This window comes from Barbus barbus (genome assembly GCF_936440315.1).
Source record: "Barbus barbus genome assembly, chromosome: 37".
Lineage (NCBI taxonomy): Eukaryota > Metazoa > Chordata > Actinopteri > Cypriniformes > Cyprinidae > Barbus > Barbus barbus.
The window spans coordinates 7,175,510-7,191,699 of record NC_136715.1 but is presented as its reverse complement, the minus strand read 5'-3'; positions in this window follow the sequence as shown (position 1 = coordinate 7,191,699).

Below are 16,190 nucleotides of genomic sequence, written 5' to 3'. Positions count from 1 at the left end.
ATATTTCCAATTCACCACCATCTACTGCAAGTAGGCTACAAATGACCTTAGAGAATAACACTAATTCATAAGTGTTCGTTCTCTTAACAGAAGCTTTAAGATAATATACAGGCAAGATTGTAAAAAATAATTTGAAAGCGAATCAAAATTTTTCGCCATGTATTTATGTAGTGTTGAGTTTTGAGAAAAGCGCGATCGTCAATTATTTGCAGATGCAGCTTGGCTTGATCATTTGTGCCAAATTAATTCTGCAGCCATTCACTGGATCGCATTATAAATACAAGGACATAAGACAAGGGCGTACAGCATAACCACCTGGCCAAAAAGATGTTTTCTGGCTTGAGGTTTATGTATTCTGTCCAGTATTCAACAACTTTGAAAGGTTAAAATAACTAGGTTTTTACTGTTCTTAAAAGCAGAAGTGTCATTCCAGTAGCCTATATAAATAGCTACAAACTGATAAACTTCCTCGGACCAATACCAAACTTCCAATGTCAACACCTACAGAGGTCTTAAAGGTTTAGTTTTAAACACAAGAGCACTTTGTTTACACACATCATTTAACTAATGACATTAGACAAGCAGATATTCTCTAACTTAAAGGAATATTTATGCCAAAAAAGAAAATTTGCTGGAAATGTACTCACCCTCAGGCCATCCATATAGATGACTTTCATCGCAAGAAATTTATCATTACATCACTTCTTCACACATGGATCTTCTGCAGTGAATGGGTGCCGTCGGAATGAGTCCAAACAACTGATTTTAATGTAATTCCAGAACACAAGAACACAGAACACAAAAGAAGAAATTTGAAAATTCTACATACATCTATGTCTAAATTGCATGCAATGGATGGGGACTAGAGATTTCAAGCTTTACAAAAGTAAAAGCTCTATAGAAGTATCATAAAATGGTTCCATAAAGCTCATACACTATATAATTCACAAATTTCATTTTCGTTACAACTATTCACTTAATAAACATAATAATAATAATACAATCTAGGCAATCTCGACACCAATCTACCACAACACAATCTACTATATTCATAAAAACATGTGATTATGTGTAGTGTGATGTTTATGTGTGTGCTATAATCATCTTAAAATAAGTCAGTGTTGTTCCTGCCTCAAACAGGCCATGCTGTTTTTAAGCCCATATAACCAATATTCTCTCTCGACCCCACTGACACAGTCTATGACTGCTGGGAAAACAACAGCAGTACTCTTGCCTATGTGATGGGTTTGCTGCAATATCACACCAACAAGTTCGCTCTTCACATTCACATCCATATTTAATATGGGGAGCTGGCTGCGCTGCCACCTGTCAAGTACCCCTCACACACACACACACACACACCTGACCCCTGTGGGTTTGCAGAGGGAGATAAGGGCTCTTGTGGGCATCAAACTAAAGCTGGAAGAGTTGCATGGATACCAGTCAAGAATTATATTATATAAACCGTCAGCATGTTTCTCATAAGCATGAATACTTTTATGCATGAATTGACGTCAATGATTTCTATTTCCAGGAACATAGATAAAATGAACAAGCTGTGCACCTTCAAAAACATCACCTCACATAGTTTATCTTTTACCTCCTAAATTCAATTACATATCAGATGCTGGGGAGAATATTTTTTTTATTGAAGAGGTCTCTTATGAGCAGTGGAGGAAATAGAGAAAATATAATCAGTGAGTTTTAGCTTAGTGGTATTTTGCTGCATTCTCCCAAGCCTTGCACACCTGAAATAGTTACAAACGGAATAGCTACTGGGTTATCTTGTATTAGGTTTCACACTGTACATTCTTAAACCGCTGGTTAATGTTACTATTGGCCTATTTGCAGTGCAAATGTCATTAATTAGATAAACGCAGCATTAAGACCACCTATATTATTGCATTGTGAGTATTTTCTTATCGGTGCACTGAAATAGGTAAGAATAAAACTGTCTAAGCTTCACTTTAATTTGCGTATTTTTCCTCCAAATGACCAAGCATGATTACGATGCATGCCATAGGATGTCTGTTGCTAAGCATCTAGCTATAACACTATAGCATCGTTTCACAAAAGCGGTGCTAAATTTGCTCTGGAGCAGTGTTTCATAACTCGGTAAAAAATGGTGCTAACCCTGCTTCTAGTGTGTGAAACATTCCTCTATCCAGGGTTAAAAGCTCAGTTTAGAACTGTGAACGACAATTATCCAGGCTGTGGCATTTTTTCCCAGAAACATTTTTGGTCCTAATGTAATGACAGGATATCCTGCCTGTTAACTTATTTGCATACATCCATGCAGCCAGTGGTGAGAGTTTGAGACGGTGCAACTGTTGCAGGCTGAGCAAGAGGGTTTATCCGGTGTGGAAAAGAAATTCAGAAGATTCTGTTACAGAACAGCAAGTGAAATTCGGAGACTTGCCAAAATACACAGAGACAGACAACAGGGTAAAACGAGGTTAAACTTGGCAGTGTTTTAACGATAAAGACGATAAAGTTGTGAATTTCTTCTCGACAGGTAAGCTAAACTTCAAGTCAAATGTATTCCTAATATTTTGGACCTGTTATTGAAAGTTGCCTTGCATACTATTACGTGTCACTTTTGTAGCTGTGTTTGTGATTTTTGAGTTGGGGGAGGAGCGACATGCAAAAGGGACGTGGGCAAAGGTTGTTTGAAAATATGCTTTATTTTTGTAGTTCCGCTAGATGACACTATAGGCACAGAAAGTGCCTACCCTAACTTTACAGGGCACCTATTATGCAAAATCCCCTTTAAATGGTGTTTGAACATAAATGTGTGTTGGCAGCGTGTGTACACATACACACATCCACCCTATAATGATAAAAATCCACCCATTGCTTTTTTAACAAAAATAAAAAAAAATCCCTCTAAGCACTGTCTGAGAAGAAGCCGTTCTCAGATTATTGGCAATGTGAAGTCACATAAGCCAAGGCCCCTCCCACGATTGTTGATTGACACTGGCGTTTTATCTCAAACGCACTCTGAGTGAGCTGTACTGTCAACAGTCTGCCATTGTTTCGACGCCAAGCAGGGGTAGACAAGAATGGCTCCTAAGTGATTGAGGTGTTTTGTTGTTGGATGTAATAATGAACATAACAGTCGTCATTTAGAGGCTATTTACACCTGGTCACTTCATGCGATTTTTCTGATCGGATAGCTATCCGATCCTGAAAAGACCAGGTGTAAATGCCCTCCGAAATAGATTCAAGACGAATATAAATTTGATCGCTCAAACCACTTCAGGAGGTGGTCTGGGCCGCATTCCAGACGAAACTGGACAAGTGTAAATGCATCTGGTTGTTGAAACCACATATGCTAATTTTACTCCTCCCAAAATATTAAAATAATAAACGTGTGAGAGCGTTTTATAGGCTATATGGCATGTTATAGTCAGATACGACAGCGCTAATGCAACAAGCATCACGGCAGATGAGTAGCCTATTATCTCTTCAGAAAGTCGACGCGCAAACTGCCGCGAATGAAACTGAAAGTAAGTCGCAGACTGTCAACACACAAAAGTAATGAGACTAACCTATCTTTCCAGTGCTGGTGCCGCGCTCTCTCCTGTTGCGGTCTCTGATATTGAAATTAGCTGATAATTAATAAAATGCAGCTCATATCTATTGCTTTCATTGACGTGAACTCTGTTAAATTTGCATATGGTGCAGGAATTGAAAGTGAAAGTGATGTGACGTGACATACGGCCAAGTATGGTAACCCATACTCGGAATTCGTGCTCTGCATTTAACCCATCCATAGTGCACACACACACCGTGAACACACACCCGGAGCAGTGGGCAGCCATTTATGCTGCAGCGCCCGGGGAGCAGTTGGGGGTTCGGTGCCTTGCTCAAGGGCACCTCAGTCGTGGTATTGAGGGTGGAGAGAGCGCTGTACATTCACTCCCCCCACCTACAATTCCTGCCAGTCCAAGACTCGAACCCGCAACCTTTGGATTACGAGTCCGACTCTCTAACCATTAGGCCATGACTTCCCCTGAATTGAAGGACGGATTTAAATCAGTTTTGAGAAGACACATTTATGTGGACGAGTGTAAATGGAAACGTTTTAACAAATCAGATAGATATCCGATCAGAGAAAATGCATGAAGTGACCAGGTCTAAACTCCCAACATCTAAGCCGCTGAAGACGCAGTGGATTAGCCTGCTTTTGAACGTAGTGCGCCCCCCGATCTACCTAAACTCCAGACTGCTTTCTGAATGAGGGACAATTCAAGGCTGGTTTTGCTAAAAAAGTTGTTCCTGAAAGATGAATCTTTAACAACTGTTCGTGATCCAGCTTCACCTCCAGGAGAAGGGAGTGTCATACTGTTTATGATTTGAGCAAATCGCCGTTTTACTCCAGACTGCTTTGTGAATATCATGTCATTATAGTGCTTGGCTAACTTTTTAACTGTGTTTGTGTGCGTACGTTATCAAAGTATTTTAATTGATCAGCGCCGTGTTGGTGAGATTAGCTAGCGCCTGTCGAGTTGGTCGCGCGGCATGGTCCATCGAGCCTTGGCAGGTCAGTTAGCCTTGAATAGTGTTCTGGAGCGCTGGATTTAGTGTGCTTTAAGGGCACTGCGCTTTGGCGTGTTTAAGACCTGGAACAGTCTTGCGCACTTAGTTCCTGTTACGCTCACACACTCTCAAGTGGCCAAAACTGCAAGTGTGGGTATTTGGACAAGGCTAATAACATTAAACCGCGGTTTAGTAATGTACAGTGTGAAACGTTAGCTTATGAATACTAGAATTAGCTAACAACAAGTAAACTATGATCATTGTGAAAAAGACAAAATAACCCTGGATTATATTTACCCTGGGTTTAAAATGACCCAGGGTTAAATATTTCAAGTGCAAAAGCCTTTAGTAGGCTATACAGCTTTCACACTCATCTCCAATCTCATCACTTAAATTTTTTTAAACAGTCTGCATTCTTTTATTTTGTGAATGAGTCTAAATAAATAAATAAATAAATAAAAATAAATAAAGCATTATTAGCCTGATCATTCTGATCATTAACTGTTTCTAAGATGCCATTGATGATGCATGATGTCATGTCAAACAGAATTTCTTATTATTCAAGCTAATGTATAACATAGGTTATTAAATCTAAGGATAAACCAACACATTTTGCATTTAACTGCCTGAAGCTGTCTAACATTGATGGGTGACTTCAGAGACACGCCGCTTTGTAAATCAATGGTTGTTATTGACTAGCATGTTGAAATCACTGCAGGGTCTCATTTCAAACAGGCTCTGTAATACTGTAGCTAGTCATTCCTACTAAGCAGCACATTTTCTTGTTCTGATCACGCATGTCGCAATATACTAGATAAAAAAACTCACAATTTATAACGATTATTTTAGTATCTTTTATAATTTATCACTTTGTTACAAATTACATTTTTATTTATTTATTTATTTATTTTTATTTAAAACTATTTTTGCAGTATCCAAACTAAAGGCATTAATGACATCATCATCCAGGAAGTGACATCACTTTAGAGGGAAAACAGCAGCACAAACATGTATGAGCAATGAATTTGAAGCAGTCTGTGGTCTTTTGTTTTATTAATTGATTTGTCTCACTCATAAAAATGTAGTCCTGTTGTTAGCATGCAATCAAAATGACTTAATGAACATTTTACTGGACAATGCAATGAATCTGAATTTGTGTGAAACCTGCATGGGGAGCTTTCTCACATACGTGCAAAACTCTCCTATTATACAAAGTCCTATTGAAATGTTGAATGATAACTTGGTAATGTAGCTCATAATCTCTCTATGTCTTGCTGACATGAGCAAAATGATGTTACATAACGTGTTTACAAAGTGAAATACTAAAATGTGCAAGACACAAAATGAGGAATTCATTAGGAATTAATTTTGCTGATGATAGCATTGCTAATTGTCTGCATTGTCTGTGTTATTTTAGCACACAATTCACTAAAGGAATTATGCCCCCAACAATTTAATTTGCAGGCCAGTTTTGAGTGCTTGGTTGTGATACAGTTGACTATTGCAATCTAGCATACTGTAATCAGGGGCAGCGTGTCTGGATTTATGGATAATTTTAAAGGAATAGTTCACCCAAAAATGAAAATTAGCTGAAAATGTACTCATCTTCAGGCCATCCAAGATTGATAGCCGAGTTTGTTTTTTCATCGGGACAGATTTGGAGAAATGTAACATTACATCACTTGCTTACCAATGGGTCCTGTATAGTGAATGGGTGCCGTCAGAATGAGAGCCCAAACAGCTGATAAAAACATCACAATAATCCACAAATAATCAACACCACTCCAGTCCATCAATTAACATCTTGTGAAAAGCTGCATGTTTGAATGAAACATCAATCACATCATCAAATATCAACCTGTTTTTTCCAGATAAAATATGAATCCTCTAACATTTTTGGGTGAGATATTCTTTTAAAACTTTCTTCTATCATTCAGTGAATTACTGCTGCCGTGATCGAAAATATACTCCTTTCTTCCCAGTTAAAATAGCTATAAGGATTAAATATCTTTCATGGCGCTGCCCAAGCGTAAAAGTTTCACCCCAGGAAACATTTAAGGCACATTTTTGTAATCAAGCACGTCACACATTTTTCTTTAATAGTCCTTTAACATTGATATTAAATTAATCTCCAAACAGCAATGTGGATTGCAGAACATTCCCTTTGGTGCCGCGCTCTCATTCCCATTCCCTTTTTATGTGAATGATTTTAATTGTCTGTTATTTATTTCAAACTCGTTAATTTAACATTATTAATCATGTAACAGAGAGCATATTTGCAAGCCATCCACTTTAACACATATTCTCCTCATGTTAGCATTTTTATTAAACTAATTATCAGAAGAAATGTTTGTAGAAGTGTTGAGTTTTGGCCTGAATTCAGGGTTCATCTCAGGGCAGATCCTACGGGTCTGTATTACTATTGAAATGCAGAGTGTTTTGTTTTCTTGTGCCAAGTTTAAAATACAGTAGAAGCAAAAAAATTTAAAAGCAGTGATAAAGTTATCAGTAAATGATCATTTTTCAGAAACTGCAGCTATGTGCACATTGTTTGAAATGCTCAAAATGTAGGTCAGTCACCAGACTGCAAAGTTTTCTGGAAAAGGATATTTAAAAATACAGATTTCATCACTGAAAATGAACTGATGTGAGTTGGAAATATAAATCTTGGCTGTCACACTGTTTCTAAAATTCATATGGGATTAAGACAGCAGATCTCATCCCAGCTTGAATAGTCCTTTGCCCTCTGAGAATCCCATCTAGTATCTGTCACCCTCCCCATATATAAACCCTTGAAATGTGAGGAAGCATGCCACTAACTGTCATCAGTCCTCTTGCTTTGGTTGAAGTCATTACAAAGTGCCCTTGGTCATCCCCCCTCCTCTTCCATTGCCTCTGATTTATTTGGTTTGTTATGCTGCCAGTTCAGAGCCTGGCAGGTGGGTATATGGCACTTACTGAAAGGAATCTGTCTATAAACAACGTCAGTCTATGAATATGCATATTGGGTAGTACTTTTAGTAAGGAAAGCTTTTATAAAATGTATTGCTGTTATTATGATCTGCTGTGTTTACACAGCCATTTTTTATGAATAAATGAATAAATCATCATAAAGTCTGGACATGAAGGCTTTTGGCATCTGTGATATCAAAGGAAAGAGTTACATGCATTTTTCACAATAAGTAATAAATCAGCTACAGTTTGTGCTAGAGTTTTTTTTTTCCAAAGCTACTTTTACATCTGAAAAAAACCCTAATTTTTTTTTTTAAACATTACTTAAAAATCTACAAACCCGATTCCAAAAAAGTTGGGACACTGTACAAATTGTGAATAAAAACAGAATGCAATGATGTGGAAGTTTCAAATTTCAATATTTTATTCAGAATACAACATAGATGACATATCAAATGTTTAAACTGAGAAAATGTATCATTTTAAGGGAAAAATACGTTTATTTTAAATTTCATGGCATCAACACATCTCAAAAAAGTTGGGACAAGGCCATGTTTACCACTGTGTGGCATCCCCTCTTCTTTTTATAACAGTCTGCAAACGTCTGGGGACTGAGGAGACAAGTTGCTCAAGTTTAGGAATGTTGTCCCATTCTTGTCTAATACAGGCTTCTAGTTGCTCAACTGTCTTAGGTCTTCTTTGTCGCATCTTCCTCTTTATGATGCGCCAAATGTTTTCTATGGGTGAAAGATCTGGACTGCAGGCTGGCCATTTTAGTACCCGGTAGGGATGGGTACCGAAACTCGGTATTAAATCGGTCTCGGGGCTAAATTATGAAAGACCGGAGTATGGATAAGCTCTGACGTTATCGGTACTTCTGTCGGTATTGGAGAAATTAAGAAAACACACATACATTTATTGTTTCTCTCTCTCTCTCTATATATATATATATATGTCGCCAGCTGTTTTTATGTGCAATAATATTCAAACGTTTGTCTATGATGCATTTTTGCTATGCGCAATTCAGAAGCCAGATCGCGCTCACGCGGAGCTTCAGCACACGCAACATGAAAGTCCTGTTTAATTATGATAGAATAGAGAACCAACTATTCAAACATCTGCTCACACTTTAGGCATGTGGCTGTTATATTAAGCTAAGTATTTTTTTTTTTTTCGATTTTGGCTTCCAAGGATTATAGCCGCATTTCGCGGCACAACTCCCTTCCCTATAGCGGCGCGGATTCGTTCCTCCGAATCAAAACTTAACATCTGAATCAGCTCAATCAGTGATTGTTATAAAATGCCGTCTTTACTGTTGCTACATTGCAGGACATATTTGATAGTAAAACGTTGAAAGTACAATCTGCTGTTCCCCAGGCTGAAATGTGTGTGCGCGCGTGTGCCTGCGCGGCAGCGTGCTCCAAAACGGACAAGCACACTTTGAGCTTCGGGCGCGTCGAAATAACACACAAAAATATGCCAAAAAATACACACAAAATGTGTCAAAATGGCCGGTTATGAGAGTCTTCACTTTTATGTTTTAAGTGGACGAGAACAGTTGGGAGAAAATCCGATGCGTGTCAGTATATTGTCTTAAAGTGTCAGACTGGAACAAAATACAAAGAGAAAATCACCCACAGCTCTTAATCTGAACAACGTTATAGCTTTAATAAGCATAAATCTATCAGTACATACAGTGAAAACTATGCAGTGCTCATTTACATTTGATTACTTTTGTAACTATTACTTACCTGAACATTAATATTAGTAGGCCTTCATGGAAAATTGAAAGCACTGTTTATTTCATTTCGTTTGTGTGTTTGTTTTATTGTATTTGTCAGTTTGTTTTACTTTGTTTCTTTGTTCATATTCTTACAGTATCTTATCTTATGTATATAAAACACTAAAAATACCTGCACACTGGTGCATTTACAAATTGATGAAGTGCAGGCATTTTTAGTGTTTTATATACATAAGATAAGATACTGTAAGAATATGAACAAAGAAACAAAGTAAAACAAAAAGTACCGATAAGAATACCGTTAAAGTACCGGATCGATAAGCAGTATCGATAAGAGTAGTAATACCGTTAAAACCTTAACGATACCCATCCCTAGTACCCGGATCCTCCTCCTATGCAGCCATGATGTTGTAATTGATGCAGTATGTGGTCTGACATTGTCATGTTGGAAAATGCAAGGTCTTCCCTGAAAGAGACAACGTCTGGATGGGAGCATATGTTGTTCTAGAACTTGGATATACCTTTCAGCATTGATGGTGCCTTTCCAGATGTGTAAGCTGCCCATGCCACACGCACTCATGCAACCCCATACCATCAGAGATGCAGGCTTCTGAACTGAGCACTGATAACAACTTGGGTTGTCCTTGTCCTCTTTAGTCCGGATGACGTGGCGTCCCAATTTTCCAAAAAGAACTTCAAATTTTGATTCGTCTGACCACAGAACAGTCTTCCACTTTGCCACAGTCCATTTTAAATAAGCCTTGGCCCAGAGAAAACGCCTGCGCTTCTGGATCATGTTTAGATATGGCTTCTTTTTTGACCTATAGAGTTTTAGCCGGCAACGGCGAATGGCACGGTGGATTGTGTTCACCGACAATGTTTTCTGGAAGTATTCCTGAGCCCATGTTGTGATTTCCATTACAGTAGCATTCCTGTATGTGATGCAGTGCCGTCTAAGGGCCCGAAGATCACGGGCATCCAGTATGGTTTTCCGGCCTTGACCCTTACGTACAGAGATTGTTCCAGATTCTCTGAATCTTTGGATGATATTATGCACTGTAGATGATGATAACTTCAAACTCTTTGCAATTTTTCTCTGAAAAACTCCTTTCTGATATTGCTCCACTATTTTTTGCCGCAGCATTGGGGGAATTGTTGATCCTCTTGCCATCTTGACTTCTGAGAGACACTGCCACTCTGAGAGGCTCTTTTTATACCCAATCATGTTGCCAATTGACCTAATAAGTTGGAAATTGGTCCTCCAGCTGTTCCTTATATGTACATTTAACTTTTCCGGCCTCTTATTGCTACCTGTCCCAACTTTTTTGGAATGTGTAGCTCTCATGAAATCCAAAATGAGCCAATATTTGGCATGACATTTCAAAATGTCTCACTTTCAACATTTGATATGTTATCTATATTCTATTGTGAACAAAATATAAGTTTATGAGATTTGTAAATTATTGCATTCCTTTTTTATTCGTAATTTGTACAGTGTCCCAACTTTTTTGGAATCGGGTTTGTACATCTATATTATCTATCTATATTACATTGCATATCCAAATAACCATTTTTGAATTATGAATAATTTATAATTATCCATCATATTGTTCCATTGAATTTTGTTTCTGTTTTGTTTAATAATTATTTTTTGTGTTTGTTTTATAATATTTCATTATATAAATATTTATAAAAGGTTTTGCAGGAAGATTTAGAATTTTGTAAAACAATTATTATTATTTTAATATTGTGCCTGCTATTCATTAAAGATGTGTTTTTATTGTTGTAAGCTGCTTTCAAGTTATATCTTACAAGATTTACTTTTTTACTTTTACTCAAACTTTTCTCTCCAAAATATCTTTTAAATGTCACCAATCATCACAGAAAATGACAACACGTTGAATGAAACACATTAATAAAAAGTAAACTGGTGTTTTTCTAGAATAATTGCACAACAAAATGTGTTGCTAACTGTATTTAAAGTAATAGATTTTGCTGTATTTTGTATTCAGTGGTTTGTGTTTTTGTCATAGCACATAGGTATTGTATTGGAGGCGCTGTGATCCCACTGTGCCACTGAAGCAGTGCACCTCCAGCAGATGCCAACACTCATGCGTGTGCTACCTGTGTAATCCGCATAATCGGATGGAAAGAACCCAGAGGCACTCAAAGTGCCAACACAGTATGTAAATGCATACAACACAATGATTCTGACATGTTGACACAAACAGGACTGAACAGCAGAAGACATATTCTTTTCATTACATCTGACCCAGTTCCTTAAGTTCTTGAGCATTATGTGTGGAACACTTTTTATTTACAATTTATGATTTATGAACAGAGGCCAAACTCCTGCTGTGGCTGATGGGAATCAGAATTTATGCGGAATAGGTGTCGAAATTTATAAGGCAGCCATGAACTCATGAGAAATCCAGTGTGACATTCACATGGAGAGCTGCTGTAACCCATCATGTCTTCTAGATAGACACCATCATGCTGTATCTTTCTCAGTTTCTGTCTATTTGACTACACCTCCCATAAACGAGATTGTGCTGTAAACAAGGTCGCAAGGTCATAGCATTTGTTGGCATGTTATTGAAATTGTATGTCTAAGGAAGGATCTGCTCCAACATCAGTATGTAGTTTTGTTCACTGAGACCAATGACCATATGAGTTGAGACCAAGATGTGTACAAGATGTGCCCAGCTTATTGTTAAAAATCAAATCAATGTTTTGTATTCAGTACAACATAGGCTCTATCGACAACATACATTAATGCTGATAATCACAGAAAATAATTTCATCTTGTCAGAAGCATCTGTAAAAGTGTGACTCTCTCTGTTAGCAACATAATGCTTCTAGTCGTAAAGTCGTGACGTATTGTCAAGTATGGTGACCCATACTCGAAATTGGTGCTCTGCGTTTAACCCATCCAAGTGCACACACACAGCAGTGAGTAGTGAACACACACACACACACACACACACACACACACACACACACACACACACACACACACACACACACACACACACACACACACACACACCGTGAAAACCCGGAGCAGTGGGCAGCCATGCTGCGGCGCCCAGGGAGCAGTTGGGGGTTCGGTGCCTTGCTCAAGGGCACCTCAGTCGTGGTATTGAGGGTGGAGAGAGCGCTGGACATTCACTCCCCCCACCTACAATCCCTGCCGGCCGGGGACTCGAACCCGCAACCTTTCGATTACGAGTCCGACTCTCTAACCATTAGGCCACGACTTCCCCATAATCGGATGGATGCCTAACATTTTATGGAACTATTGATGGAACAAAAGTATTAGAGCTGACTCCAGCCACCACCTATCCCAATTACACACAATAACATCAGAAATTACTCTCCTTTTGAAATATGGCCCAATATTTTAGGCTTGTAAAGCCATTAGCCAGCAGTGCAGAAAGCCATTTTATACTCAGCTACAGTTATCCACACCCATACAGAGACAGAGTGCTTGTTTAAATCAATGATGTAATGAGTCAATGAGTCTTCTCACCCGTCTAGATATAGTCAAAGAACTATTAAAAATGAAATGGTGATCATTATTTTTGAGATATACGGTCTGCTTCTCAGAGCTGAATGTTCAAATCAGTATTGAGTTCCACACAGTGCTGAGGCTGTCTGATGCTGGAAACTTTAGCTGACTATGGAAAGTTCCTGAAGTTTTTATTTGATGAGTGATCTGGAGAGGCACCGAGTGAAAGTGAAGGGCTAGAGAAAGAGAGGGTGAAGTCACAATGACGCAAAAGGTCATTAAAACAACAGTGCACATAGAAGCCAATAACAGGAATTTGAAATTCACAACTGTAATGTATAACTCAGATGTCCCTCGGTAATAATTACACACCAGGGCTTTATGAAACGCTATAAACACTAAAATAACCCAACAAACGCTCACTCTTGACTCCAAGCCTCGACCCCACTCACCACAGCAAGAGCCCAAATCACTTTAGAGGGTGTTTTGTTGTTGTTGTGAGAAAACAAATTGTGATATGCTATTTTTCTGACACTGCATAACAAATTTTATTTATGTTGATAGATTTGCATTTCCAGAAGGAAACTGCAGTGGAACAGAAGCATATTGTTGAAGATTTCAGTAAGCTTAAGGCTGGAATACACTACACAACTTTTAAAATCTGAAGAGATTCTTACACTTCTTACACTTACCGACAAACGTTTGATATCCTCAGACTGGATAGATTCATAGTCTAAAGCTAAAAAATTGGAGTCTGTGACCAAAATGCTGAACATTCTAATAATGGAACCAATTGGAACTTATTTTATGTTTGATGTACAGCTGTGTGGTGCAGTGTTTCGCACTAAAAATGCTTTAGACAGAATCGCTTGTATCTTGTTCTGTGCCTGGTTAGGATGTGGCGTGATGCCGAAATTATCAGCAAAATAAAGTTTGGAGTCTGTACATTAACTGATTCCAGCTGGCAACCATCCAGTATATATATATGCTATGCCTTATCAAGTCCATTTTCCAAAAAATTTAATGGGGGGGAGGGGTAAGGTAAACATTTTGGCCTTAGATTTGATTAAAATTATTAAAATGCAATTGTTCTTGGAGAAATTGTTCCTGGAGAAAGTTATCCATGAGCTTTCTCATTCATCTCACTGGCAGTTGCTTAGCTGCTTTATCTAGTATTATATAGTGAAATATTTGTAGCTTACATTTCTCAGAATACATGTCGTTGAGGTTTTATTGAACCATGCTAAACAGCTAAACCTTGACTCTTGGATCACCTTCATATTGTATAGCTGCCCATGTGGCATTATCATTGTGGTCACTGAGTGAACTGAGTTAACATCACCTGATTCTCAAACCATCTCTCTCAAATCTTGCCACGTTTTGATTTTTAAACAGATATGCATATGACATCCACGATAGACTCAGATCCATGAAATGTATGTTTGTGATACACTGTCCTCTCTGGATGATAGGAGTGTTTGCTTGTAATTGGATTTGGGATGGAAGCTGTCCTCTAGGCATGAGAAATGTAGGTCGACCACAAAACTCTCACCCTGTTGAGGAGAGGATTTGAACCGGTCCTGTTTACACCGTCTCTCCAGCTCGAATGTGTTGAGATTGGAAGGTTAATCAGAGACAACACTGCAGGTCCTATAAAGATTTTTATGAAAACTGACTGACTATTGCTACTTACATAAACACATCTCTAACCACTTCAGTCCTAAAGTTGCACTAGAACGGCATTGTTATACCCAGAGGAAGTATTTATTTATTACTCAAAACTCTTAATGGAGTTCTCAGTTATGCATCATTTAAGTATCAGCTTTGTCTCACATGATCCTTCTAAAATTCCTTAGGTGAAACAAATAGATAAAACTGTTAACATACAGTAATCATTGAGCTATAAAAGTAAAGCAGAACTCATGTCATTTGATCTGTTTTCTTGCCGCCATCTGGGATAAAGTATTTTTTAATTAAAATATCTATTATATAAATATGTTGAAAAATATACAAATATTTTGAACTAACCTTCATAAAAGGTTGCATTATTTAATACTTTATTGACATGGGATTTCTTTATGATATCATTTGCAGGTTACACCACAGGAATTTTAAGCTTTTTCACTGATATTATTTCTAAGAAGTAATAATAATAAAGGATCATGCCCAACTACTTAAATTTTGTATAAATAAATGATTAAAATAGTAACTACTTGTGTCCGCATGATTGAATTTTTTTAAGTTGTAATTGCTTTCATTTTGTTTCTTGCATGAAAGTACAGCTTAGAGGCAAACATGAATTTGAAAATCTATCTCTTGTTGAAAGCAGTGTTATTTTAGCATCATGTATGATTATAGTTTTTGTTCATATTTTAAAAAAGATTTTAATTTTCTATTTTCTATTACCATTTTAATTTATGTTAAGGTTTTTGGTGTGTGTTTTTGAAAAAATAAATAAATAAGTTAAGCTAAATCAAATAATAATTTTTTTTTTCAGTTAATTTTTATTTTGTTTTTCAGTACTGAAAATAGTTTTCTCATGGTTTAATTTTAGTTAATGATAATAACACTGTTTGAAAGCATGCACAAATGCTGTTTACTGCATCCGATCTCTTGTTGATTACCAGAAATAGCAGCTGACGTACAATTCACCACAATGTCTATTTTGAGAACTACAAAATCTGTCTGGTTTCTTGTTCAGGGACCACAGAAATTTCCAAATGTTCCATTTGTGGTTTGTACAAGGCAGTGGACAGAAGGAACTGCAGCTGCGCTTTTCAGAGTGTTTCTGTGGAGATGGCACTGAGGATCAGTACAGTAGAAGCATTTGTGATTACGTAAATGTGTCGTTTGTTTCTACCCTAGCATGGCCTTATTGTCATGATCCTGTTGCCTAGGTAACAGATTTTTTGACAATGAGGATGTGTAGGTTGCCAGAGGCAAAGCCAGAATTTTGGTTTATAGATTAACAGGTCTGCGTTTGCTTTACACATGCATTTGTGACTGACTTTTATTAAAAATTGAATTATTCAGAAGTATTTTACAAAATATCATAGTGTTTGCGAAACACCTCCAAACTACATCAAATGGCCTTGCTTGTGCTTCTTTGAAGGCTGTAGATGTAGTGGATAATGGATTAAGTTCAGCATGAAGAGCAATATGTGTATACTTGAACAATCTGAACTCCAGGCAAAAGTGTACCATTTTTATTTTTTTTATTTTTTTTTGCCTCAAATGTTTATATTATATAAGATTTGTTGGGTCATGAAGCTTCCATTTTTTTTGTTTTTTTTCAAGAATAGAACAAATACATAAAGGGTAGATAGAGGCACTATAAGGAGGCGTATATAGTGCGATTTTTCGCCTCGTCTGACTGTGTGCTGTTGTGTGTGTGTGTGTGTGTGCATCTGAATGGTGCGGTCAGAGTGATATAATAGGCATTGG